This window comes from Mobula hypostoma, chromosome 13, assembly GCF_963921235.1.
Source record: "Mobula hypostoma chromosome 13, sMobHyp1.1, whole genome shotgun sequence".
NCBI lineage: Eukaryota > Metazoa > Chordata > Chondrichthyes > Myliobatiformes > Myliobatidae > Mobula > Mobula hypostoma.
The window spans coordinates 15,434,139-15,461,796 of NC_086109.1; the positions used below are offsets into that span (position 1 = coordinate 15,434,139).

The window sequence follows — 27,658 nt, forward strand, 5'->3', positions numbered from 1 at the left end:
GAGACTTTGGCGTAGAGTCTTTCAGAACAGGAGCCTTCATCCCTCCACAAAGGTCACCATATACCAAGCGGTCTGTGTCACCACCCTCCTTTATAGCTGTGAAGCTTGGGTAAACTACAGCCGTCACATCAAGTCCTTGGAGCACTTCCACATATGCTGCCTCCAGCACATGCTGGGAATTACTTGGCGTGAGCAGGTGCCTCACACTGAAATACTTGTAAAGACCAACTGCAGGTGTATTGAAGCCATGATCACCCAGCATCAGCTGCAGTGGCTGGGGCACGTGATAAGGATGCCCCCATGCCAGCTACCCCGCAGAGTGTTATACGGCCAGCTACATCATGGTTGACGCTTAGGAGGGCCAAAGAAGTGCTATAAGGATCAGATGAAGAATGCTTTAAGGAAGTGCAAGATCAGACCTGAGGACCTGGGGGATGTTGCTGCTGACCGTACCACTTGGCGACAGCTGTGTAGGGACGGGGTTCGTATTCTGGAGATGGAAAGAACAACCAGAAGACAGCAGGAGAGAACCAGGAGAAATGCAGCCATGGTTGCCACCATTACTACATATACATGTCCCACCTGCAATAGAGCTTGTGGGTCCAGGATAGGACTGTATAGTCATCAAAGATCTCACCGTTAAAGGAGTGGACGTTGTCATCGGATTTCGATGGACAACCGAAGACAAGAGATATAAATATAGATAGGTAGATAGATAGATTTTACATATTTGAGTTGAGATGTACTCTATATTGAGTTGGAGTTAGTAGCTAAGTAGGGAGGAGTGTAATTCTTACTCTTCACAGACATCCATGAAACAGAAGAAAACCCCAAAGAATAAAGGGCAGAAAACGTTGGAACCCCAAAGCCCCTCCTCCCATGCACAAGCAACAGGAAAAGCATCAACCCTCCCCCCCCTCCCCTCCAGGCCTCGGCAAAAATCATCAGACCAGGCCCCCCCCCACCCACCATGCAAGGAATAGCAAAGCCCAGTTGAACTTTTTGACCATGATCTAAAGTCCATCAAAAGTCATTGTTCAGCCCAACAGTTCGACAAGCAACAGGCACTCTCTCTCAGTGACTTGTGTCCCTTAAATGTCGCGATTATGCTCTCTTCTCCTTGCTACCATCTGGAATAAGGTACAGGAGCCTGAAGGCACACACTCAGCGATTCAGGAACAGTTTCTTGCCCTTTCTGAACGGGCTATGAAACCACGATTACTACCTCATTATTTCGCTCCCTTTTTTGCACTACATATTTTTTATATTTCTTTTTGTAACTTATAGTATTTTTTATGTATTGCAATGTCCAGCTGCCACAAAACAATGAATTTCATGGCACATGAGCTGTAATAAACCTGATTCTGGTTCCGATTACCTACCTCAACCATTTCCTCTGGCAAGCAGCTCGCTTCACATACTCACCACCCTCTGTGTGACAAAGTTACCCCTCAGGTCCCTGTTAAAACTTTTCCCTATGCCCTCTAGTTTTTATATTCCCTTTCCTTGGTAATAAGACTATGTGCATTCACATGTGTCTAAACTTTAGACACATGAGGTACTGCAGATGTTGGAAATCTAGAACGATACACACACATGTGCTGGAAGAACTCAGCAGGTCAGGCAGTATCTATGGTTGGGAATAAACAGTCGACGTTTCAGGCTGAGATCCTTCATCAGGACTGAAAAGGAAAGGGGAAAGAGTCAGAATAAGAAGATGGAGGGAAGAGGGGAAGAAGTACCAGGAGGCAGGTGATCAGTGAATCTGGGACAGGGGGAGGGGGTGATGTAGAGAGCTGGGAAGTTGACTGATGGAAGAGATAAAGAGTTGGAGAAGGGGAATCTGATAGGAGAGGGCAGAAGACCATGAAAGAAAGGGAAGGAGGAGGAGCACCAGAGGGAGGTGATGGGCAGGTTAAGAACAGAACGTGCACTTTTGCACTCTTTCCAGCTTTACAAAGTCTTCCCTATGTTTCCATGTGCAATTATCACCACCCCCGCCACACACACACACAAATAAGGTGAATACCTCTTTTGAGTTTTGAGCCACATAAGTTGCTAATTAGTTTTGGCTGTGAGTGCACATCTAGTGCGGGCAGCAATACTTTTTGGTAGCTGGTTGACTCAGTGAAGTAACACTGGCTAAATCCTAAGTGTGAGATTTATAGCATTAACTTTATAATTAGTGTCACTTTGCACCATAAACATGATGCTATAGCAATAAACTGCGTAATTTGCACTTTATCAGAAAGTCTTTGAAGAAAATAATCTTATCAGTAGGGCAGCAGTAGTGTCGGCTAAAGAGAACTAATGCAAAGAGACTAAAAAAAAATGCAGTCAAAGCATAGTATAATCCTCAAATACACATTTAAATGATCAAAAAGAGCTGATGTCAGGAATAAGAGGTTTTACTTGTGTGGAAAATCTAAAAGCATGGAAAGTAGTCATTGTGTCCAGTGCACCTATGCCATCTGTTCGAAAGAATCATTCAATTAATCACACTCTATGCGCTCTTCCCCAGGTGTAGCCATTTAAACTTTTCCTCTTCCAGTATTTATCCAATTTCCTTTTGAATGACTTAAGTGAATCCACTTTCAGGCAGTGAATTCCAGGTCCTAACAAGTTGCTGCAAACCATTTTTATTGTGTCCCTTCAGGGTCCTTTGCCAGGCAACTTAAATAGGTTACTGACAACTCTGGTTAAATATGTCTTTGTTACTGATGGCTTCTAGCTATGAAAACAGATTCTCCTTATTTACCGTTTCAAAACTATTCATAATTTTGATCATCTTTAGTAAATCTCTTCCCAACATTCTCTGCTCCAAAGGCTATAAGAACATAAGACCTAGGAGCTGAATTAGGCCATTTGGTCTAATGAATCTGCTGCTCCATTCGATCATGGCTGATTTATCTTCCCTTTCAATCTCATTCTCATGCTTTCTCCTCGTAACCTTTTAGACCCCTTACAAATCAACTTCTGTTTCAAATATAGCCAATGATATTCTCCACAGCCATCTGGGGCAATGAATTCCCCATATTCACTGCACTGCAGCTAAAGTAATTCCTCCCCAACTCTGCTCTACAGGGATATCCTTCTATTCTGAGGCTGTATCCTCTCGTCCTAGACTCTCCTATTGGGAATATCCTCTCCGCGGTCATCTCACGGCCCAACAAGAAGCCCTGGCTGAATGAAGAGGTTTGCTCCCTACTAAAAGCCAAGGATGCTGCCTTCAAGTCCAGTGACAGAGCAGCTGTCAGGGCAGGCAGGGGAAACTTTACCTTGGGCATCAAGAGGGTAAAGACCACTTAAGCACAAAAGGTTCAGGAATACCTGTCTGATGACGATCCCTGGTGAATGTGGCTGGGCATCAAAGGCATTACTGACTACACAAGGAAAAACAGCATCGACTGTACCAGTGACTCCTCCCTTCCTGATGCTCTAAATAACTACTATGCACGCTTTGTGGCATGCAACATGACGCCGGCCATGAATGTTACCCCACTCTCAGGGGAGCAGCCACTGTCTGTAACAGGAGCAGAGGTGAGAAGGACTCTGCGGAGAAACAACCCCACCTAAGGCTGCTGGGCCAGATAACGTCCTAGGCCGAATACTCAGAGAGTGTGCACACCAGCTCGCCGATGTCGTCATGGATATCTTCAACACTCCACTCATCCAGGCTGCTGTCCCCACAGGCTTCAAATCAGCCACCATCATCCCTGTACCAAAGCACTCCACACCTTCAGAGCTAAATAACTACTGCCCAGTGGCACTGATGCCAATTATCATCCCTAAATGGCTGATAATGGCGCTCCATAATAAAAACTCCATTCTTGCCACATTGGACACTCACCAATATGCTAACTGACAGAACCACTCTACGACAGATGCCATAGCATCTGTCATGCACTTGGCCCTGACACACTGAGAGAACAAGGACACTTACGTCAGAATGCTGTTTCTAGATTTCAGTTTGGCATTCAACATTATTGTTCCACAGACCTTGTGAACAAGCTCCTGCTCCTCGGTCTAGGTACACCACTGTGCAACTGGGTGTTAGATTTCCGAACGAACAGACCTCAGATAGTCAGGATGCATAACCGTACCTCTGTCCCCATCATCGGGCACTCCTGGCACTCAACGTCAGTAAGACGAAGAGCTGACTGTGGACTTCAGAAAGTGTAAGACAAAGGAACACATACCAATCCTCATAGGGGGATCAGAAGTGGAGAGAGTGAGCAGCTTCAAGTTCCTGAGCATCAAGATCTCTGAGGATCTAACCTGGTCCCAGCATATTGATGTAGTCATAAAGAAGGCAAGACAGCGGCTATATTTTATTAGGACGTTTGAAGAGATTTGGCATGTCAACAAATACACTCAAAAACTTCTATAGATATACCGTGGAGAGCATTCTGACAGGCTGCATCACTGTCTGGTATGGAGGGGCTACTGCACAGGACCGAAAGAAGTTGCAGAAGGTTGTAAATCTAGTCAGCTCCATCTTGGGCATGAGCCTACAAAGTACCCAGGGTATCTTTAGGGAGCGGCGTCTCAGAAAGGCAGCATCCATTATTAAGAACCTCCAGCACCCAGGGCATGCCCTTTTCTCACTGTTACCATCGGGTAGGAGATACAGAAGCCTGAAGGCACACACCCAGCGATTCGGGAACAGCTTCTTTCCCTCTGCCATCCCATTCCTAAATGGACATTGAAGCTTTGGACACTACCTCACTTTTTTAATATACAGTATTTCTCTTTTTGCACATTTAAAAAAATTATTCAATACATGTAATTGATTTACTTGTTTATTTATTATGTTTTATTTTATTTATTATTAGTGTGGACACGTGGCCAAGTGGTTAAGGCATTCGACTAGCGATCTGAAGTTCGTGAGTTCGAGCCCCAGCCGAAGCAGCATGTTGTGTCCTTGAGCAAGGCACTTAATCACACATTGCTCTGTGGCGACACTGGTGCCAAGCTGTATAGGTCCCAATGCCCTTCCCTTGGACAACATTGGTGTCGTGGAGAGGGGAGACTTGCAGCATGGGCAACTGCCAGTCTTCCATACAACCTTGCCCAGGCCTGCGCCCTGGAGAGTGAAGACTTTCCAGGTGCAGATCCATGGTCTCGCAAGACTAACGGATTTATTATTATTTTTTTCTCTCTCTGCTAGATTATGTATTCCATTGAACTGCTGCTGCTAAGTTAACAAATTTCATGTCCCATGCCGGTGATAATAAACCTGATTCTGATTCCGATTCTTGTGGATACTTACATCACGTTCTCTGTATTATTCATCCAGCAATGGATACCCTTGAGGGAAATAAGGACAATTGGTTAGTGTAAAAATGGAAAGGAAGGATGTGCAAGGTGAATTGTTATCACTCACAGTTTCAGTACAGCAAAGGATGGGATCTTTGGCCCACAATATTGTGTGGAACTAATTAAACTAATTATTCCTAATTGCATTAATTCCTTCTGCTTGCACATGGTCCATATCCTTCCATTCTCCGTAGTTTCGTATGTCTATCTAAGAGCCTCTTAAAAGCCTCTGTCATATCTGCCTTCACTATCATCCCTGGAAGCACTTTCCAGGCACCCACCCCCCACTGCGTAAAACACCCGCCCTGCACATCTCCCTGAGACTTTTCTCCTTTCACCTTAAATGCGTGCATTAGCCGTTTCAACCCTGTGAAAAAGATACCGAGTGTCTGTACCTCCCGTAATTTTTATAAACTTCTATAAAGTTTCTGCTGCTCCAGAAAATAACTTTAATTTGTCCAACCTCTCCCTACTGTACCTGCTGTCTAATCCAAGTAGCATCCTGGTAAACCACTTAGGCACCCTGTCCAAAGCTTTCACATTCTTCTTCATTTTTAGATCTTTTTTATTAATTATTATTGAAAATCAACAAAAAAACATTAAAGTAATCAAGTCAACATGTCAATATGTACAATAAGAATTAAATTATGAAATAACTGATTAACAAAGCTAAACAATATATCAATAATAATAAGAAAAAACAAAATGTTAAAACTATTTTTTTTGGAAAAAGGAAAGAAGGAAAAAAGAACCCCTACTAACTAAAACAAATAAAAACCCTACTAACAAAAAAAAACCCATTGGGAGCACGACCCCAGAGCTATACGCCATACAAGCTTCCATAAAAGAAAAACATCAATCCACCAACTCAAATCCATTTAAACAAGAATCAGAAGGGGACCATCTTAATTAACTCAAATCAGATGATAGTAGTGGGCAAAAGAACCCCACCTTTTCTCAAAGTCAAATCGAGGATCAAAAGTTCGACTTTTGATTTTCTCCAAACTAAGACAGAACATCACCTGAGAGAACCATTGTATCAAAGTGGGAGCAGAGACATCTTCCCATTTCAATAAAATAGCCCCTCTGGCCAATAATGTGACAAATGCAATTACATGTTGGTCTGATATAGAAATACCATGAATATATTGAGGGATTCTACCGAACAAAACTGTCAATTTATTAGGTTGTAAATCCTTCTTATACATCCTTATACATCTTGTATATTCTTCTTATAATGGGCAAACAGAATTGAATACGATACTCCAAATGTGGCATAACCAGAGTTTTATAAATCTGCAACATTAACTTCCTGACTCTTGAATCAATATACCACAAGAGATTCTACAAATGCTGGAAATCCAGAGTAACATACACAAAATGTTGGAGGAACACAGCAGGTCAGGCAGCATCTATGGAGCGGAGTGGTCAACATTTGAGGCTGAAGGGTCTTGGCCTCCAGCACTCTGTGTGTGTGTGTGTGTGTGTGTGTGCGTGTGTGTGTGTGTGTGTGTGACTCTTAAATTCAGTGCCTTGACTAATACAGGCAAGCAAATCATTTTAATCACCCTATTTTTTTGCACAGCTATTTAAAGCAGAGGTTGATAGGTTGATATGTTCTTCTTCTCCGTGGATTGTCACCTTGTCGTGGTGGAGAAGCTTGTGTGGTCCTGTGATCCCGAGAGCAATGCCATCTGGAGCTATGCTCCTGGTAGGGTCACCCATGGCGGTAAGGTTGAGGGTGAGGTCCCGGACAAACAACGATCTAACCAAGACCTCAGTGGTGGAACAGGCAGATGAAGTTACTTCGAACTCAACGGCTCTGAAGGCGGATGAAGGCTGCAACAAATCCAATCATCGTGGTTTCCATGCCATTGGAATCAGTTGGTTGATATGTGAAGTATCGTGTGCTTCTTGGAGTGCAACATCAAGTACACGTTAAACAAATACACACACAGGCGTCTTCACTCTGTGGGCCACTTCTTCAGAACAAAGGTCATCATCCTCGACCTCGAGGGATAGCCATGACGACGACAATGACGACGACGATGACGATATGTTCTTGATTAGGAAGGGCATCAAAGGTTATGGGAAGAAGGCAGGAGAATGGAATTGAAAAAGGTAATATATCAGCCATGATGGAATGCACAGAACTGGCTCAAAAACAGAAAACAATGAGTTATGGTGCGAGGATAATTTTCACACCTAGAAGATGTTAAAAGTGGGGTTCCGCAAAGACTGGTTTTGGGGCCACTGCTATTTTTAATTTACATTATTGATTTGGATAAGCACATAACAAATAAACTAGTAAAGTTTGCTGATATCAGAAATTCAGGGGGATAGGCTGATAACATTCAGGCAACAGAATCAATACAGTTAGATCTAAAAAAAAGTCCAGATGTGGGCAGATAAATGGCAGGTGAAATTTAATGTAAGTAAATGTAAAATATTACATATAGGAAGTAGAAATATTTGACAGAAATATATAATGGCGGGGGGGGGGGGTCTTGAGTTAGAAAGTGCACTGTATAAGGAGGATTTGGACATCCTGGTAGACTCATCACTATCAACATCCAGACAATGCACAGAAGCGATTAGGAAGGCCAACAGAATGCTGGGCTATATAATGTGCTCAGTGGAGTTTAAGTCAAGAGATGTTCTTCTTAAGCTGTATAATGTGCTTGTGAGGCCACACTTTGAATACAGTGTACAGTTTTGGTCTTCATATATTGTGAGGGATGTGAATGCACTGGAGAGGGTTCTGAGAAGGGTGATGAGACTCATTCCTGGTCTGCAGGGTGTGAGCTATGAAGGAAGGTTGAAAGAATTAAATCTTTTTTAGCCCAGGTGGACATAGAATGAGAGGAGACACGATAAAGGTGTTCAAAATCGCCGCGGATATAAGTAAGATGGATGCCAGCTTCTACTTCAAAATTAATCCATCAATGAGGACATGGGGCATAGGTGGGGATGGTTAAAGGGAGATTTCAGATTGACATCAGGAAGCATTTCTTTACACAGTGAATTGTGGACACGTGGAACAAACTACCTAGTTGTTTAGTTGAGAGTAGTACCTTAGAGACTTTCAAATCTAAACTCGACAGTTATTTCAACACATTATGTGAATGGGAATTTGGCAGCTTTGTTCTAATGTTCTAATGATAAACCTGATTCTGATAAAGATCTCTATTGTGGACTGAGAGTGGGAAGGGGGCAAAGAGAAGGGAATCATGGTTGGGAAAAGGGGAAGGGGGAGGGGAGGGAGCAGGAAGAACCAGAGAGACATTCTGTAATAATCAATAATCCAATTGTTTGGAATCAAATGACCTTGCCTGATGCCTCAGGGCTGGGTGTGTCTGTACCCGCCCCCCCACACCTGTCCCACACCCCTTCCGCAGTGCTCTATCCTCAGCATTCCCAAAATCCTTTAGCAGATTTACAAACTCCCTCTGTGCTCCACTTTGACAAATACAGTACTGCACGAAAGTCTTAGGCACCTTAGCTATATACAGTATATGTGCCTAAAATTTTTACACTGTACTTACAGAAGCTCCAAGCAAGGACGAAATTAATATTTGCTTGGTGAAACACAATTTCAGAAAGAACAATGAGAATGGATTTGTTTAAGGTAAATTATGTCTGACTAACTTGATTGAGTCCTTTGAAAGAATAATTGTGAGGGTTTGATAACGGTAAATGTATATTTGGACTTCTAAAATTGCTTTTGATAATAGTCTTATCTGGAAGGTAGGAGTACAAAGTATAAAAAAGACAATGGGTAATAATTGGCTAAGGGAAAAGAGGCGAAGAGTAATGATGTACAGAGATTCTTGTGATTGGAGATACATATATATTGGGGTTTACACTAGGGATCTGTATTAGGAAATTACTTTTCTCGTTAACTGGAATAAGTTTGCCTTGGGTATGGGTGGAGGGTACAATTTTGAAGCTCGCTGATGAAACAGAAATTAATAGTGTAAGAAACAGTGGGTATTACAGGAGGTTTCAGGAGGAGGTGGGCAAACTTTAATGAGCTGAAGTATAGCACATTCATTTAAATATGAGTTTAAAGTCAGATACTTTAGAAGGAAAAAAATACGCGGGGAGAATCTGGAACTATTTTTAAAGAAACATGTGGGAGTTTAAGCCCAGAGGATTCATACATATTCACAAGTCTGAAGGTGGAAGAGCGGGTTTACACAGCTTAAGAATATGCATGGGATTTACGGCTTTGCAAATAAGGACACTAATACAATATGAAAAAAAAAATTCATACTAAACCTTTAGCAGCACTCAGGTGTGAGAGTGTGGAATGAGCTGCTATTGCAAGTGGTGCATGCAAACTCGATTTCAACATTAGAGAAGTTTGGATAGGTACATGGATGGTATGGGTACGGATGGTTATGGGCCTGGTGCACGTCGATGGGACTAGGCAGTTTAAGTGGCTAGGCATGGACAAGATGGGCCAAATGGCCTGTTTCTGCACTGTATTTTTCTACGACTACGACTAACAAACTTTCAGAAGAATGGAAGATTCAGGGTTTTTTCTGAAGGTAAATATAATGAGGAATATGGGGAGTCAGGAGATGTTATGATTGTTGTTGGATCAGAGATAAGTGAACTGAAGAGACACAAGAAATTAGGGGTGACTAAGTGGAGAAACGATTTCTTCTGCCATTGGGATCCAAGAATTGGCAAAAGCACCAGATGAGATTTTTGTTTCGCACAAGTTCTAAGACATACACACTGAAAAATTGTCACAAGCAGCTTCCATGGGAATTCCATGGGAGTGTTCCCGCAACCAATGATCTCACTTAAAGTACTCTTTATCTTGTTATTTGATATCTTCGTTATTTATGGTTATTTATTTATATTTGCATTTGCACATTTTGTTGTCTTTTTTGCTCTTCTTGATCTTTCATTGATGCTGTTATAGTTATAATTCTATATATTTGCTCTCACTGTAAAAATTACTTTGAACTTTCACAAAGCAATTGAATATACATATATTGAAAACCAATTTACAGTTTTTTGGGAAAATGCTAGGATTTAAGACTAAATTGCTTAGCATCCAAACAGCTGATCCCTGTGCTAAAAAGCCCTTTGATTCGACTTGGAAATGAGTGAAATTTTCACTCACTGAAAGGAGTTTGTACGTTCTCCTCTGTATGCGACCATATAGGCTTTCTCTAGGTGCTCCAGTTTTCTCCCACGTTCCCAAGACACATGGTTAGGGTCAATGAGTCACTAGGTTGGCACTGAAAGCAGGGCAGCACTTTTGGGCTGCCCCCAGGACAATCCTCGCCGACTGGATTTGACGCAGATGATACATTTCACTATACGTTTCGATGTACATGTGACAAAGTGAATCTTCTTCAAATCTGATAGGGGTGTCTATTTAACCATCAGGGTTCAACTACTAACTAAATGAACCTAATCCTTTGGCTCATCTTTTACATTTATTTATTTTCCAGAATTGGTCACTGGGGAGTACTAAAGAGCGAAAATCCTGGAGTACATTCATCGCTTCAAATCCCCACCACCATTGTAATACACACAAAACACGTATGTAATTGTTGCTTTGATTCCATAACTCAGGGTTATTTCTTGCTTTTAATGTTTCCAGTCCATTAGGCAGTGATAAGGGGAGATTGAAAATAATTTTTATAAATTACTCATAAATAGCTCTTAAGAAGAGTCTGAGTCAGACCTTTTTTGAGGAAGTTTAGGCCATTAACTTTCTTTAGGCTCCAGTGATGAGGTCACAACCTTGTGTTGTTTAAGATTTACCAAGTAGTGCAGAAAACATACATAGAATTATCACAGCGCCGCTTTGCTTCCATAATTTGAGGTTTAGGATTGCCTAAACTCCCGGACTTTCCCGGAATTGCTAGCAATTGAAATCAAAGTCAAGTTTATTGCTGTGTGCACAAGTACAGGTATGCACATGTGCTATGAAAAACTTGCAGCAGTGTAGCAACATCACAGACACTTAACATTATTGAAGAAACATTCACAAAAGGTAGGCATAGATTGTGCTTAGTTCCAAGACTCTGCTGTAAAGAATCTAGAAGGAAGATCAGAGAGATTTTAAAATATATTGCAGCCAACGTTCCCTCTAAGGAGTACGTGCACACACATTTTTTTGCTACTAGCGCACAAAGGAACTTAAACTACACACAAAAGGTCGTCACCTCCTACCCTGTTGGCATGTTAAGTATATTTCATGATCGTACAGAATCACATTTCCTTTTGGTTTCTGATATGCATGGTGCTGACAACGCAGAGCTTGCGATGATTTGTCTGCAGATTTTAGAACTGGCTTATTTATACTGTTTTTATTGAAGAAACTATTCAGTGCACACATGCTGCTGTCTCTGTGCAAAAAATTTGCACAGTACAAGATTTTTGCGCACACTGATCATTACAAAGTAGAGGGAACATTGACTGCAGCAGAACTTTAAATCAATTTTAAAGGCACTAATGCACAAAATGATATCATATTTTCAATGTACCCACCCCTGAAATTTGGCTCCATTGACTACTTGTTTCAGAAGCAGAGATCAATGTGCATAAATTAAAACTATGCACTTAGTGCAAACAACAGACTATCAATTTCATTTTCACACTATTGTGGGTTTTCTTAGAACTCTTATTTATTGATTTTAAAAATACTGTTCAACTAACAACCAAGGATCGTGCAATTGGGTCTTATCAGTCTGTTCGCTTTCCAATGGAGATGGGAAAATGGTCAGCACCATGACTATTGTCCTCCGCATCCAGTGTCAATAGCATGGAGTTGGCTAGGGATTGTGAAATCATCAACCAGTCAGAGCTGGCAATATCAATGCAAAGTGGTATAGCTCCAAGACAAAGCAGTTCTGAACCAGAAAAAGTCACGCTAGGATGGGTTAATTTGACAGATATAATAATTTGACACAATAAATACCCTGCCTCACCTCCCAGCCACAGAAGTCCTACTATCAGATTGTTTAAACTAATTTCTCATCTATAGCAGGAGATTGAAAAGAAATAAAAAAGTTAGATTTTATTGATTTTCATTGTCTGTCCTAATGGCCCCAATCATATTTCTACTGCTCCTTCCCGTAAAGCTTAACCAGGCTCGTCGTTAAATGCAAATTAACAACCACTTGCTATTATTTTTGGTTCTCCTTGACCCATTTTTAAAATATTTTCTTAATGCAACTTTGTAACCTGGATACCAATGTAACCTGGAGAGGGATGGGCTCTACCAGGTTTCAGATGTCCATGATGAGCACACCAAAGAGCTGGTGCAAGGCTTGTCATGACAGTGCCCCGACGACTCCACCAGGAGTTAAGGGCGCAAGAAGAAGAAGAAGAATGCAATTTTTTGCTTTGCAGTACTTGATCCCTTTTGTCATTTGTGCATTCCCGTCATTACCCTTTGATGTAATTTTTATTCTTTTTGCTTTTCTTTCTTTCTTTATAATCCTGATTTTTGATTTTTTTCCCCCACTCATCTCAGCATCCCCTCAAAACTAATCAATAAGCTTCAAGACCTTGGCCTCAATACCTTCGTGTGCAATTGGATCCTCGACTTCCTCACTTGCAGACCTCAGTCAGTTCAGATCGGCAACAACATCTCCAGAATCAGTGTCGACACAGGTGCACCACAAGGCTGTGTGCTTAGTCCCCTGCTCTACTCGCTTTATACTTATGACTGTCAGCTAATCACAGCTCCAATGCCATATTCAAGTTTGCTGGTAACACCACTCATGTTGGCCGAGTCAAAGGTGGTGATGAATCAGCATATAGAAGGGAGATTGAAAATCGGGCTGAGTGGTTCCACAACACTCTTCTCACTCAATGTCAACAAGATCAAGGAGCAGATTATTGACTCCAGGAAGAGAAAACCAGAGGTGCATGGGATCAGAGGTGGAGAGGGTCAGCAACTTTAAATTCCTCAGTGTTATCATTTCAGAAGATCTGCCCTAGGGCCCAGAGCATATGAGTAATTATGAAGAAAGCACAGCAGTGCCTCTACTTCCTTAAAAGTTTGTGAAGATTCGGCACAACATCTAAAACCTTGACAAACTTCTATATAGACGTGGTGGAGAGTATATTGACTGGTTGCATCACAGTCTGGTGTTAAAGCACCAATGCCCACGAGCAGAATGTCCTACAAAAAGTAGTGGATATGGCCCAGTCCATCATGGGTAAAGCCCTCCCCAATATTGAGCACATCTACACAGAGCACTGTTGCAGGAAGCCAGCATCTATCACTAAGGATCCCCACCATCCAGGCCATTCTCTCTTCTCACTTCTGCCATTCTGAAGGAGCCTCAGAACCCACACCACCAGGTTCAGGAATAGTTATTGCCCCTCAACCATCAGGCTCTTGAACCAGTGGGGATAACATCACTCACTCCATCACTGAACTCTTCCCAAAACCTACGGACTCGCTTTCAAGGGCTCTTTATCTCAAGTTCTTGATATTTATTGCTTATTTATTTACTATTATTACTTTTTTTTTCTTTTGTATTTGTACAATCTGTAGCTTTTGCACATTGGTTGTTTCTTCATCCTGTTGGGTGTGGTTTTTCATTGATTCTATTGTGTTTTTTTGGATTTACTGTGTATGCCTAAAACAAATCTCAGGGTTGTATATGGTGACGTATATGTACTTTAATAATAAATTTACTTTGAACTTTGAACTTCTCCAGCTTCTTTTCCCCCTCCTGCCCACTTTCCCTGATAGCATGTTTTTTATATATAACCTATGGTATTTCCATTTTTGGTCATTTTTCTGAAACACATGGATCACTATTCAATTCCAGACATATCGTCTGACCATGGTTTTCAGAATGTGTTGGCATTTACAATTTACCATTGACAATAGTCTTGTTCTCCCCCGCTAAGGACTAGATAATAGGATGTTCTTTCACTTGGTAGTAGAGAGCTAGAGACTCGGCAGAAGGCCCTTTAGGCCATAAGACATAGTAGAATTTGACCATTTGGCCCATTGAGCCTGCTCTGACATTCCATCATAGCTGACTTATTATCCCCCTCAACCCCATTCTCCTGCCTTCTCCCCACAAACTTTGACACTCCTCCTAATCAAGAACCTATCAACCTCCACCTTAATTATACTGAATGACAGCCTCCACAGCTGTCCATGGCAATGAATTCCACAGATTCATCACTTCCTCCGCATCTCTGCTGTACAGAGACATCTTTGTATTATGAGGCTGTGCCCTCTGGTCCTGGACTCCTGCACTATAGGAAACATCCTCTCCATGTCCACTCTATCTAGGCCTTTCAAAATTCAATGGGTTTCAATGAGGTCCCTCTCTTCTTCTATTCTCCAGCTACTGCAGGCCCAGAGCCATCAAAGGCTCCTCATACTTCAACCCTTTCATTCCCAGGATCATTCTCACAACCTCCTTTGGATCCTATTGGATGCCAGCACATCCTCTCCTAGACAAGGTGCCCAAAACTGCGCAGCATATTTCAGGTGTGGTTTGACCAATGCCTTATGAAGATTTAAGATTGAGTTGAGAAGGAGTTTATTTTTTACTTCTATGTAACCATCTACACCAGCAGTTCCCAACCTTTTTATAAGCCAAGTTCACTAAGCAAGAGGTTCATAGACCCCAGGCTGGGAACCCTTGATATAAATAGAGGCTTATGAATTTCAATTAGTATATTAATTACTAGGATTGCTGGTACTGAAGCAATCAAGCTGTATTCCAACAAGATGGAAAATGATGACAAGTTCAGCCATGATTTTATGGAATGGAGGACATGATCTGTTCTCTTCCCACATCACATTTTGACTAATACCAGTACAAGAACACAGTTATGTGGAGCTTGCTGGCTTCCTCCAGCAGATCCCTAGATTGTGTTGGTTGTTGATGCAAATAACACATTTCATTTTATGTTTCGATGTACGTATAAGTAAATAAATCTGACTCTTAAACATAACTGGTTTTGGAGAACTCCTAAAGGAAGGAGACACCTTCATTTATGTATAATTTTGTGAAATTGTATGGATGCTACTGTGTCTTTGTATTGGAGATACGGCTGAACACGAAGAGTCTGATTATTTCAATGTCCACCTTGGTATTAGAATTCATACTGAGAGCCATAGGTTAATGGGCTCAAATGGGCTCATGTGCATGAGCATTAAATAGAGTGTGACATTCCTAGCACAGCGCTGAGTAACCTCTATGCTTCCTGAGGTGATGAGAAAGATAACATGGAATTACTTCAAATGAGTTCATCATCAGTAGGCCGGCCGATATTTATCTCTCAATTTAATATCACTAAAGCAGATTTTTTTCTGTTCTTTGACATACTGTTAAATGTTAAACGAATTTTTTTCTGAAGTTTGTTTCCCTGCATCTGAATGTCAGTGTAGACTGAAGTGTGATGCTCAAGTGTGTAAGAAATCGGGGTTCAAGTTTCAGATTGGCATTTTGTGGGCAAATTAACACTTTGTATCTTGTAATTGTAACTCCACCATGGACGGTCCCAAACCCGGTTGCTAATGGAAGAGGGCTAGCATCCCATCCCATAAAAATCCAGAGCTATAGAAACAGCAACAGAAGCTCCAAAAGGCCCCATTCCTGGGAGAGGAAGGATCTTCACCAAGAATATGTATGGAGTCTGATGAAAGCAGAAACCACAGACACAATCAAACTTCTATCGGCCAAGGACAGAGGACTCTGTTGGGCTGCTTACCATGTCCTATGCCCCAATTACAAGATTATTTGAGAAGAATAATCTTATAGTTGTGATTATGTTTAACATTGGTAGTAAAGCATTTTGGAATATCCTGAGGCTGTAGAATCTTATATTGAAAAATGACTTTCCCAAACAGGGATATTGAGAACCAGAATTATATGTTATAAGCAAAGGTTATGGTTTGGGGCATCAGGTTCTTCAAATAAAGTCTTCTGTTTATTCACCTTCTAACCAGTAATATATTGGTTACAAAGAGCAGAAAAAGAATCTCTGGGGTGTATATGGTGACATATTAAGTACTTAATTTGAACTTTTCCCTGTTTGCTCTTCCTTTTTTCACTTCATGAAATCCCTTAGGATCTTCTCCTTTGTTAACTGCAAGTTGTTACAGTGTTGGTTCCTGTTGGTCAAATGTTCTCCAGCATCTCAACCAGGTCAGTGAACTACAGTGTGGTCAGACTATTCTGACCTGACCCTTGTAAAGTTTATCATCCATTATCCATGACATCTGACAGGAAGCAGGAGCTTTGTCTATTCTTCCCTAAATTTACAGCTTCTGACTTGCCATTCTAGCTGAGCGTGTCTTGCTCATGGCTGAAATCAAAGCAGGATGACCAGTAAAGACCAGTGGAAATAGTTTCAACAGAAGGGAACTGTGCATATGGTTAAAAAATAAAATAATTACAGGTTGGGTCAGAGAGCTGGCACGAACCTGATGGGTACAATGGCCTTATTCTGTGCTGTATGTAATGTTCCGTTGATGGTGTGGCCTAAAGCTAGGATGTTATATGAAATTTTACAGAGCAGAAGGGCGAGCTGGATAAGTTTATGGAGAAGAATGCTGAGTTGAGGTTGAATATCCTGCCATCAATGTTGGGCAGAGATATAAGAAGGGGAGGTACAGAATATCGAGAACAGGGAGGTTGCATCATGGGCACAACCTTCTCTGCCATCTTCAAGATGCTGCGGCTCAAGTAAGTGGCATCCATCATTAAAGATCTTCACCATCTGGGACTTGCCTTCTTCGTCTTACTACCATCAGGGAGTGAGGACAGGAGTTTGAAGAGCAACACTCTTCCCCTCATCCATCAGATTTCTGAACTGTCCATAAATTCATGAACTCTACCCCGTTATTCATCTTTTGCCCTATTTATCTGTTTTTTTTGGGTGGCGGGGTGGAGATTTGTCTCTACCAAAATGTGCTCCTTTCCTCTGCTAGCCTGCACGTCACCCTTGGGCAAGGTGTAGCACTTGCTTACCCGTGCCACCCCCCCCCTCCCAGTCAGGATCACGTGAAACTATGGGAACAGGTGGTGGATGGTCATATGAACAGCTGGCACATAAAACAAATCCTGCTTTATGACCACTGATGCCAGGCAGACAGTCTCTGAGGAGTATTGATAATAGCTGGGGTTACCTGGCTTCTAAAGACACTGTCCAGAAGAAGGCAATGGCATACCACCTCTTTAGAAAAATTTACCAAGAACAGTCATGGTCATGGAAAGACTACGGCCACCCACGTCATACGACACGGCACATAATGAAAAAACAATTTATTTTATAAGTTACAATAATATGATGCTTTCAAATGTACTGCTGTCACAAAACAACAAATGTCACAACACACACAAAATGCTGGAGGAACTCAGCAGGTCAGACATCATCTAAGGAAATGAATTTCAGGCCAAGACCATTCATCACATCATACAATGTGTCCATGATAATAAACCTGATTCCGATTCCTCTTTAGTAAGGAGCGGGTGAAGTTGTGTTGGGATACATGATATAAGTAAGCCATTAGGTGTGAGGAGAATATTTATGTACTCTTGTCTGACTGGTGGACTTTGTGCTGGGATAGTGTGATAATATTTGTTAAGATGTTCTGGAGTTATGCTATATGGCAAATATTAATTTCAACTGCAACTAGTCTTCAAATCTGAATGTGGAATGTAGATTGAGTTTAAAATGCAGCTCAGAACAATGGTCTTCCTGGAGCTGCAAACTGGGGTTGGTTTCAAACCAGGAAATGTGCATTCAGCTGAGATGTCTGCACATGCATGAATGCAGCTCAGAAACAGAGCTGATTAACACATATTTTGGGTGTGCTGGAGCGTAGATCTAAGTGTTGGAAATTATGTGCAACACAAAGGAATCATTATGAATGCATTGTAACTATAGAAATTGACCTGTTGTTACCTTTGTTCTTTTACATATTGGGTCAGGAGACCTCTACTTCTAAGAGTGTCTCCAGTATGATGCCTGCTTGCTTTGCTGAAGAAAGACTTCTATGTCCACCAGCTTCAGAGTCTCTCCAGTGACTTCGTTCACTGCCACAGCGATATTCACAAATGCAACCAATTGCTCAGCGAGTCTGTGCTTGCACAGTTCTAACAGTGTAGCTCCTTCAGCTGTGTCCCCTAACAACAGGCTCCACATATGGTGCCTTCTACCATTTGCAGTAATTAGCTTTGATTTTTCCCTTTTGTTTCACGGCTCGATTTCCTAAACCTATCACAAAATTTAATCCAATTTCAGATGTAACAGAAAAACAAATAATTTAAAACACAAGTTAAATGAACAAATCTTACAGGCAATTAATTTATCAAGCAGCTATTCATATAAATAATTCGATAGTCAATATAAACTACTTTAGAAAGGAATGTTCTTTCTGTACATTGTAGGACTAATCTTGTAAAAATTTATATGTTAAATTTTGATCTTGATTGTTTAATGGACAGTATAGCACCAGCTATTTTGAGTATCATATATCAAAATCCATCATCCCTGTCAGACGATGTGGATTAATACATAGGCCACTCTTTCTCAATCTTATTTCCTCTCAGCTTTCTTATCATTCTGTATTTTGGGAATTCATCATTTTTAAGAAATTCTGTTCTCAATCTTTATTCTACTGCATTGTTCCTTATACTTTACATACTTTTTTTCTGTCTTTTCATTGATCTCTCAGTATTTTCATTAAGGAATTATTAACAATGTAATATAATTTAATGAAAGATAAGAAAAAATAGTGACAGCTGAATTATAACTTTATGAATAATAAATACTAATATTTGCTCAGTTGATAGCACTCTTGCCTTTGAGTAAGAAGACTACAAGTTCAAGTTTACTCCAGAGACTTAAGCCAGAAAGAAAGTTGGCTGACTCTGCCAATATAATCTTGAGGAAGGTGCTATCTTTAGAATGAGGCATGAAAGCTCTCTAAGATGGCCTTGTGGATTCTCACAGAAAATTTTCAAAGGAAAGCTGAAGAGTTAGTCTTATTATCTGTCCAATATTTATTTCTTAATCTACATCAAAGTTCAAAGTACAGTTATTATCTTATGTATGGATACATTTTACAACTTTGAGATTTTTCTCCTTACAGGCAGTCACAAAACAAAGAAAGCTTAAAAGAACCCATTAAAAAAAAAGTCTGTCAAACACCCGAACACATTTGTGAAGCCAGGCATCACTGCATCTGGAGCAGACCACAGCTTCAGTTCAGTGCAGAGCTGAGTAAATGCTGCGGAGCAGTGAGCAGAACCGGCCTCACCTCACCTCCAGTTTCGACACTCTGACCTTTTCAATCTGGCCTGGCTCTTAAGTCATCCAAATATCATGTCGTTCCTTGCACTTGGAATGCTCTGAGGCCTGAACCCCGCTGCCAGGACTCAGCCTGTACCCGACCTTTTCAATTCAGCCTGGCCCTTAAATCGATCAGACACAGGGACTTTCCTCACTCATGGGGATATCACGACTTTGCTGCAACTGCCTCCTCCTTTGCTCACCTCAACCATACCTTCCCTGTGCCTCCGCTCACCTCAGCTTTCCTCAATCATTTCTCACCTGCGACTCTGCCACTGCCACCGCTCACCTCTCCGTTGTTAGCATTGATTGTTATTAATAAAATGGTATTAATAAGGGATTTTGTAGTTTTCTTTGCTTTGTTTTTTGCCACTGATAAGTAATCCTTCGCATCACCAGTGCCATCTCAACCCAGACAAAGACAGTTTATTTCTTCTGTCACCATTTCATTTATGGGAATCTGGGCAAACTGATTTTCTATGGTGGAAGAGGAACTATTCTTTATTGTAAAGTGCCTGAGGCCAAGAGATGCTGTAAAGATCAAAGATTGTGGTGCTCAGCACTATCATGTTTGCTGTTGTGTGCTGGGGCAGCAGGCTGAGGGTAGTAGACACCAACAGAATCAACAAACTCATTCGTAAGGCCAGTGATGTTGTGGGGATGGAACTGGACTCTCTCACGGTGGTGTCTGAAAAGAGGATGCCATCCAAGTTGCATGCCATCTTGGACAATGTCTCCCATCCACTACATAATGGACTGGTTGGGCACAGGAGTACATTCAGCCAGAGACTCATTCCACCGAGATGCAACACAGAGTGTCATAGGAAGTCATTCCTGCCTGTGGCCATCAAACTTTATAACTCCTCCCTTGGAGGGTCAGATACCCTGAGCCAATAGGCTGGGCCTGGACTTATTTCCTGGCATAATTTACATATTACTATTTAACTATTTATGGTTTTAGTACTATTTATTATTTATGGTGCAACGGTAACGAAAACCAATTTCCCCCGGGATCAATAAAGTATGACTATGACTATGACTATTAGCTTTATTTGTCACACATACATTGAAACATGCAGCGAAATGCGTCATTGGTATCAACGACCAACACAGTTAGAATTTGTGCTGGGGGGCAGCCCACAGCTGCCGCACTCTCTGGTGCCAACATAGCATGCTCACAACTCACTAAAACTAACCCTAACAGCACACACATGGAAAGCGGAGCATCTGGAGGAAACTGATGTAGTTACAGGAAGAACGTACAAACATTTTACAGATAGCAGCGGAAATTGATTGATGATCGCTGGCACTTTAAGGCGACGAACTAACCACTAAGGTACTGTCCCACTCCTGTAACTTCCCATATCCTTGACTCAGACTCATTCTTCTCCACCACCTCCTCCCTTGATCCACAACTTCCAATCGCGATTTTCCACATAACTTAACCATACCTTGATCTTTCCAGTTCTTTTCAAAATAGGAGAAGCTTATTATTGGTAGTTAGACCTTCCCTCTTGCACACGATCTAGGAGGCCTGAGTGCCACAAATCGTACCCACAGCTACGGATCTCACAAGATTTGAGAACACAGAACATTGTGCCAACATTTTATCATACTCTAAGATCAATCTAACCCTTACCTCTTATATAGCCCTCCATTTTTCTATCATCTACAGTGTGTGCCTATCTAAGAGTTTTTAACATCTCCTTAATGTATCTGCCTCTATCACCACTTCTGGTAGACCATTCCATGCACCCATCACTCTCTCTGGAAAGAAGCTTACCTCGGAAATGTTTCTGGTTCTAGGAACCACAAATACACCATCCTTTTAGACATGCTTGTGAACTTGAACAGTCAGTTTACTGGGATACTGCCTCTTTCCAAGGAAGTTTGGAATACTTGGTTGGGCTTCCATAGATGGAATGTGATCAGCAAATGCGATCTCCCATTGCACATTTTGTCAAAATTCAACTGCTACAAATAATTCAATAGTATTTTTTCCCAATTGCCATTAATTAGAATTAAACATTTGGGAAGTAAATAATCTGTTTACTTTCCAGTGTAAATAAGTGCATACTCTGGAACATTGGAAGATGCCCTGTTATTTTGCTGTCCTTGCTACTCTATAGATTTGCTGAGTATGCCCACGAGAAAATTAATCTCAGGGTTGTATATGGTGACATATATGTACTTTGATAATAAAATTTACTTTGTACTTTGTATTAATTATATCTCACTCTGGTAATAAAGTGGGAATTTAACTGATACTAAAATTTCGTTATAATTCTCTTGGTTTCCAGCCAGATGATTATATTTGCAACTATCAATGAGAAAACATGATGGCCAGCAGGTAATACAAGACTGTGTTGGATTAGGGTGTAGAATTGTTATTTTTCTTGTACTTTTAACTTTCCTATGCTTGCTTGTATTTTTATATAATCACATACATGTGATTGTTCAATAAAATTTTCTAGCAATTACAGTACAGTTGCTTTTGTATTTTTCTAGAAAATTCTTAGTTTTCAATAACATCTATAATGACATTTAAATGTGGCTGTTTTAGAGGTTACCTGTTATCATGGGACTGTGCTATCTCTAGTATGAGATGACCGTGGCTGCTTTTTCCTTTGTCTTTTCTTTGTTCTCTGATCAAGTTTTTCTTTGCTCTCAAAACACTTAACAGAATTCCTAGAAATCTGCTTTGTGCCTGCCTCATTTTTAACTTCTGAAGACCCCTTAGGTTGCAATCTAACAACTGTAAGGAAGTGAAATATGTAGCTGTCGTGCCGATGTTGGAAAGTGTCAAAATAGTAAGTTCAATTTTCAAGCTTATAGATATCTGGATATCTCAAAAAGTCCAAGTGCCATATTTGGTGCTAGGTTACAAAGAAATAACAAACCACTCCGCCTCCCAAACCTGTTCCACTTCAGAATTTCATCATGGCTGACCTTCTCTTCAACATTTACTTATCTCTTCGTTCCCTCACTCTCTTTGCCTTATGTTATTTTGATCAAATCTCCACAGCTCTTTGAGAAGATGTATTCTAGTTTTACATTAACTGTTCTGTGAAAAACATTTTGATCAAATATCTACAGCCTTTTGAGAAGAAAGTGAAGTCTAGCTTTATACTACCTGTTCAGTGCAAAATATTTTGATCAAATATCCACAGCCTTTTCAGAAGGTGAATTCTAGTTTTATATTGGCTGTTCTGTGAAAAATATTTTGATGAAATACCCATAGACTTTTGAAAAGGTGAAGTCTATTTTTATACTACCTGTTCTGTGAAAAATATTTTGATCAAATATCCACCAACTTCTGAGAATGTGGACTCCAGTTTTATACTACCTGTGCTGTGGAAAAAAAATCCCAAATCCACTTCAGGTTGGTTCAATGTTTTAATGATTCCATTTAACATCAGAGAATGTATACAGTATACAACCTGGAATTCTTACTCTCCACAGGCATCCACGAAACAGAAAAACCCCAAAGAATGGATAACAGGAGACAGGCAAGAACCTCAAAGACCCCTCACCCCTCCCATGCACAAGCAACAGCAAAGGCATCAACCCTCCTCTCTCCGCCCTTCCACTCCCCACACTTATTCCAGCAGAAAGCAACAGCTCTCCCAGCACCCACCATGTAAGCAACAGTAAAGCCCCCAAAGAGAGACGTTAATCTACAGTTCATCAAAACCACTGTTCACCAAACAGCTCGACGTCCAACAAGGGTGAGAGAGGTATCACTCCTCTCTAATTCTAACATCTCCAATTTGTTTGCCTTCTCCTTCAGTATAATTAGCTTTTCTGCATTGATCCCATTGAATTGAATAAGAGAGAAAGAGAGTGATAGATGAAGAAAGAGGGAATACCTTTTATTATCCTACACACTCAATCAGATCACTCCTCAATCTTCTACAGTCAGGAAGATGCAAAATAGGCTATGCAACCTGCTCTCATAATTTTATTTCCCAATTCTAGGAGAAATCTTCTCTACAAGAAACACTTCCAAAAGCACAATTCTCCATGAGGGTCCACTGGTCGTAATCTCAGTAGTGATGCATCACACCTTTTGCTTTTAAACCTTATACCCTCGTGATAAAAGCCAGCTTTGAATTAACAATTCCATAAAGTTTTGATCAGATGTGCACTGGGATTTATTTATTTATTTAGTGACACAGCCCTGCGAGCTGCACCGACCCACAACCCCCAGCAGCTTCGATTTAACCCTAACCAATTAACCGACCCAGTTTTGTGTGCAGTTTTGGTTACCTAATTACAGGAAGGATATTAATAAGGTTGAAAGAGTGCAAAAAAGGTTTACAAGGATGTTGCCGGGATTTGAGAAACTGAGTTACAGAGAAAGATTGAATAGGTTAGTACTTTATTCCATGGAGCGTAGAAGAATGAGGGGAGATTTGATAGAGGGGTATAAAATTATGATGGGTATCGATAGAGTGAATGCAAGCAGGCTTTTTCTGCTGAGGCAAGGGGAGAAAAAAACCAGAGGACATGGGTTAAGGGTGAAGGGGGAAAAGTTTAAAGGGAACATGGGGGGGGGGCTTCTTCACACAGAGAGTGGTGGGAGTGTGGAATGAGCTGCCAGATAAAGTGGTAAATGTGGGCTCACTTTTAACATTTAAGAAAAACTTGGACAGGTACATGGAGGGATATGGTCCAGGTGCAGGTCAGTGGGACTAGGCAGAAAAATGGTTCAGCACAGCCAAGAAGGGCCAAAAGGCCTGTTTCTGAGCTGTAATGTTTCTATGGTACATCTTTGGACTGTGGGAGGAAACCGGAGCACCCGGGGAAAACCTACACATTCCATGGGGAGGACATACAGACACTCCTTACAGATGACGCTGGAATTGAACTCCGAACTCTGGCGCCCCAAGTTGTAATAGTTGTTACATGCTCAAGGAGATCTGTGATTTTTTTTGTGAGAATGATGTAATGCTCTTTTGGAGGTCACCTGATGTGATTTTCCCGCCGATGTGAGGTCATGTGATGACATGTGCCCCGTGACTATATAAGGGTCGACTCAGGTGACGCAGTTGGTTTTTGAGTTTGTAGATTTCCAGGTAGAACGTGTGGTGCCTCCGTTTCTGTTGCGTGTTTGTTTTTGTGATGCAGTTTCGTTTTTAAAACGGATGGTGTGTTCTCTTACAAGATATTGCATTTGGACTGGAAATTTGTGGCTGGAAGTGCCAATTTACTCAATTCCGACAGTTTTGAAGGGAGAGTGAAGAATTCATCGAAGTGAAGGATCGAGAGAAGTCGGCATCGTTTGGCAGTTTAATAAAGGATCGACCTTATTGAGTCTTCGTTGAAGAGAAGCTGCATTGAGATAACTCTGGCAATAGTGCAATGAGTACATGCACAAAGCCTCTCTCTCTCTAAAAGAAATTTAAGGTCAGTCGATTTAAACTGTTTAGGGAATCCTGTGGACAGAACCGGCAGTAAAGGTGCGTCGGTGAAGAAATCCTTCTCCAGAAAAGCCTCTCCCAATTGAATGTGTAAAACTGTTGGGCTTTTGAAGTTATCGCTTTAAGAACTATATCTGACTATATCGCTTTAAGAACTGTTTTCGCATTTAACGCTTTAAGAACCAGAGCCGAGTGGAGTTGATGAACGGCTGCGTACCTGTTTAACCTCCGGTTAAAGTTTTCCTTTGTTTTTTTTTCCCTTATCGTTTATATGTGTTTAATAAATGTTTGGTTGTTTTCATAAAACCTGTCTCGATTAATATTCATTGTTGCAGGTTACGTAACATAGTGTTATAGCACTATGCTACTGTGGTGCTACACGTGTGTCAAAATCACTTTGATATTCCAGAGCTTCTAATTTTTCACTGTTTAAAATAACTAGTTAGGTTTCTTTCTCTCATATTGAAAATGGATGGCCACACACCTTGAAATCTATCAACAATAATTTTCCTTTTCACTTACTCTATGTCTTTTTGTAACTCTTTCCTCTCACCTGCACAGCTTAGTACTTCTTCCAACCAAGGGCATTCATGGGCCTTTAATTTTGCCCTGTGCCTGTGCTTTCCATAGAGTAAGTGTAGTGATTCTGGGGATAATGGGTTTGCCATGTGAGGACCATGACACAGAGTCACACAGAATGAAAACAGGCCCTAAACGCAAGAGAATCAGTAGACGCTGGAAATCCAGAGCAACACACACAAAATGCTGGAGGAACTCAGCAGGTCAGGCAGCATCTACGGAGAAGAATAAACAGTTGCTGTCTTGAGCTGAGAACGTCCATCGGGATTGGAAAGGAAGGGGGATGAAGCTAGAATAAGAAGATGAGGGGAGGGGAAGGAGTACAATCTGGTAGGTAATAGCTGAGACCAGGTGACTGGGATGGTAGGATGGTGGGTGGGTGGGAGAAAGGGACATGCCAAATTTCTTTAATTTCCTGAAGAGGTGAAGCAGTTGGTGAGCTTTCTTGGCCATAACATCAATGTGGCTGGATGAGGACAGCCTACTGGAGATATTCACACCGAGGAACTTGAACCTCTTAACCCTCTGAACCTCAAAGCTATTGACTGAGGCAGGAGCATGTGCAATTCCCTTCTTCCTGAAGTCCATGGCCAGCCCCTTTATTCTGTTGACAGTGTGGGAAAGGTTATTGTCATGACACCATGTCACTAGGCGCTCTATCTCCTTCCTGTACTCCAATTGATCTTCCTTAGCAATATGGCTCACTACTCACTATTGTCTGAATGCCAGTAAAAGGAGTTAGAGCAGAATATGATCGCGCAGTCTTGAGTGTACAGAGAGCTGAGGCTGCAGTCTTGTGGAGCACCAGAGTTTAGAATAATTGTGGTGGAGTTGTTGCTGCCTATTTTCAATGATTGCGGTCTGTTGATTGCATATTAATATGCAGAACCTACTGTTTCACTGAAAGCTCATATGAAATTACCTAATCCTATGTGATAGGCACAGCCTGACTATGTATTAAATTTACCAGGGGAATGGTTAGTTGGCTTTGGCAGACGCAGTATCTCTACTCAAATAACAAAATTATGCAAAGAGACTGCATAGCCAAGAGCTGCATTTCTTAGAATCTTTGACATTTGAGAGATGATTTGATTGATTTTTAGATATAAAGGTAAATTGAGAGACAGAGGGAAAATATTTTAGTTGATTGGTGGGTTGAGAGGATAAGCTTAAAATATTACAGCCATTTTTACAGGAGTGAAACTGCTAAGAATTTTTCATGTAAAGGATGATAGAAATTTGCAATTTTCTTCCACAAACTCAGTGAGTCCTAGGTAAATAATGATTTTTTAAAATGGATAGCACGGTGGTGTAGTGGTTTGCACAATGCTTTACATCTCCAAGTTCGATTTCTGCTGTTGTCTGTAAGGAGATTATACGTTCTCCCCATCAATGTGTGGGTTTCCTCGAGGTACTCTGGTTTTCTCCCACATTCCAAAAACATACGGGTTAGGGTTAGTGAATTGAGGGCATGCTATTTTGGCACTGGAGACATGGCAACACCTGAGTCTGCCCTGCACAATCCTTCCTGATTCAGATTTGCACAGATGATGTATTTTACTGTGTGTTTCAGTGTACATGTGACAAATAAAGCTAATCTGTATAGATTTTTGTAAACCTGAAGTATTAAGGGATATGGAGAAGTGTATACACACACACATAAATAATCTTACATAGAAACATAGAAAACCTACAGCACAATACAGGCCCTTTAGCCCACAAAGTTGTGCCGAACATGTCCTTACCTTAGAAATTACTAGGCTTACCCATAGCCCTCTATTTTTCTAAGCTCCATGTACCTATCCAAAAGTCTCTCAAAAGACCCTATTGTATCCGCCTCCACCACCGTTGCCGGCAGCCCATTCCACGCACTCTCCACTCTCTGTGTAAAAAACTTACCCCGACATCTCCTCTGTATCTACTCCCCAGCACCCTAAACCTGTGTCCTCTTGTGGCAACCATTTCAGCCCTGGGAAAAAGCCTCTGACTATCCACACGATCAACGCCTCTCATCATCTTATACA

At 41.2% G+C, this 27,658-nt stretch overlaps 1 protein-coding gene across 2 annotated transcripts in view; it reads right to left on the reverse strand.

Moving 5' to 3' along the window:
- The window catches only part of lrrn2 (leucine rich repeat neuronal 2), a 330,240-nt gene that overhangs the window by 34,214 nt on the left and 268,368 nt on the right, over positions 1-27,658 (reverse strand). Inside the window, exon 3 of one of the 2 annotated variants that reach the window (XM_063065359.1) lies at positions 5,273-5,310. The exons of the other annotated variant lie outside the window; for it this stretch is intronic. The gene's annotated coding sequence lies outside the window, so the exon portion shown is untranslated. The remainder of the gene's footprint in view (positions 1-5,272; positions 5,311-27,658) is intronic. 2 annotated transcript variants of the gene reach the window in all.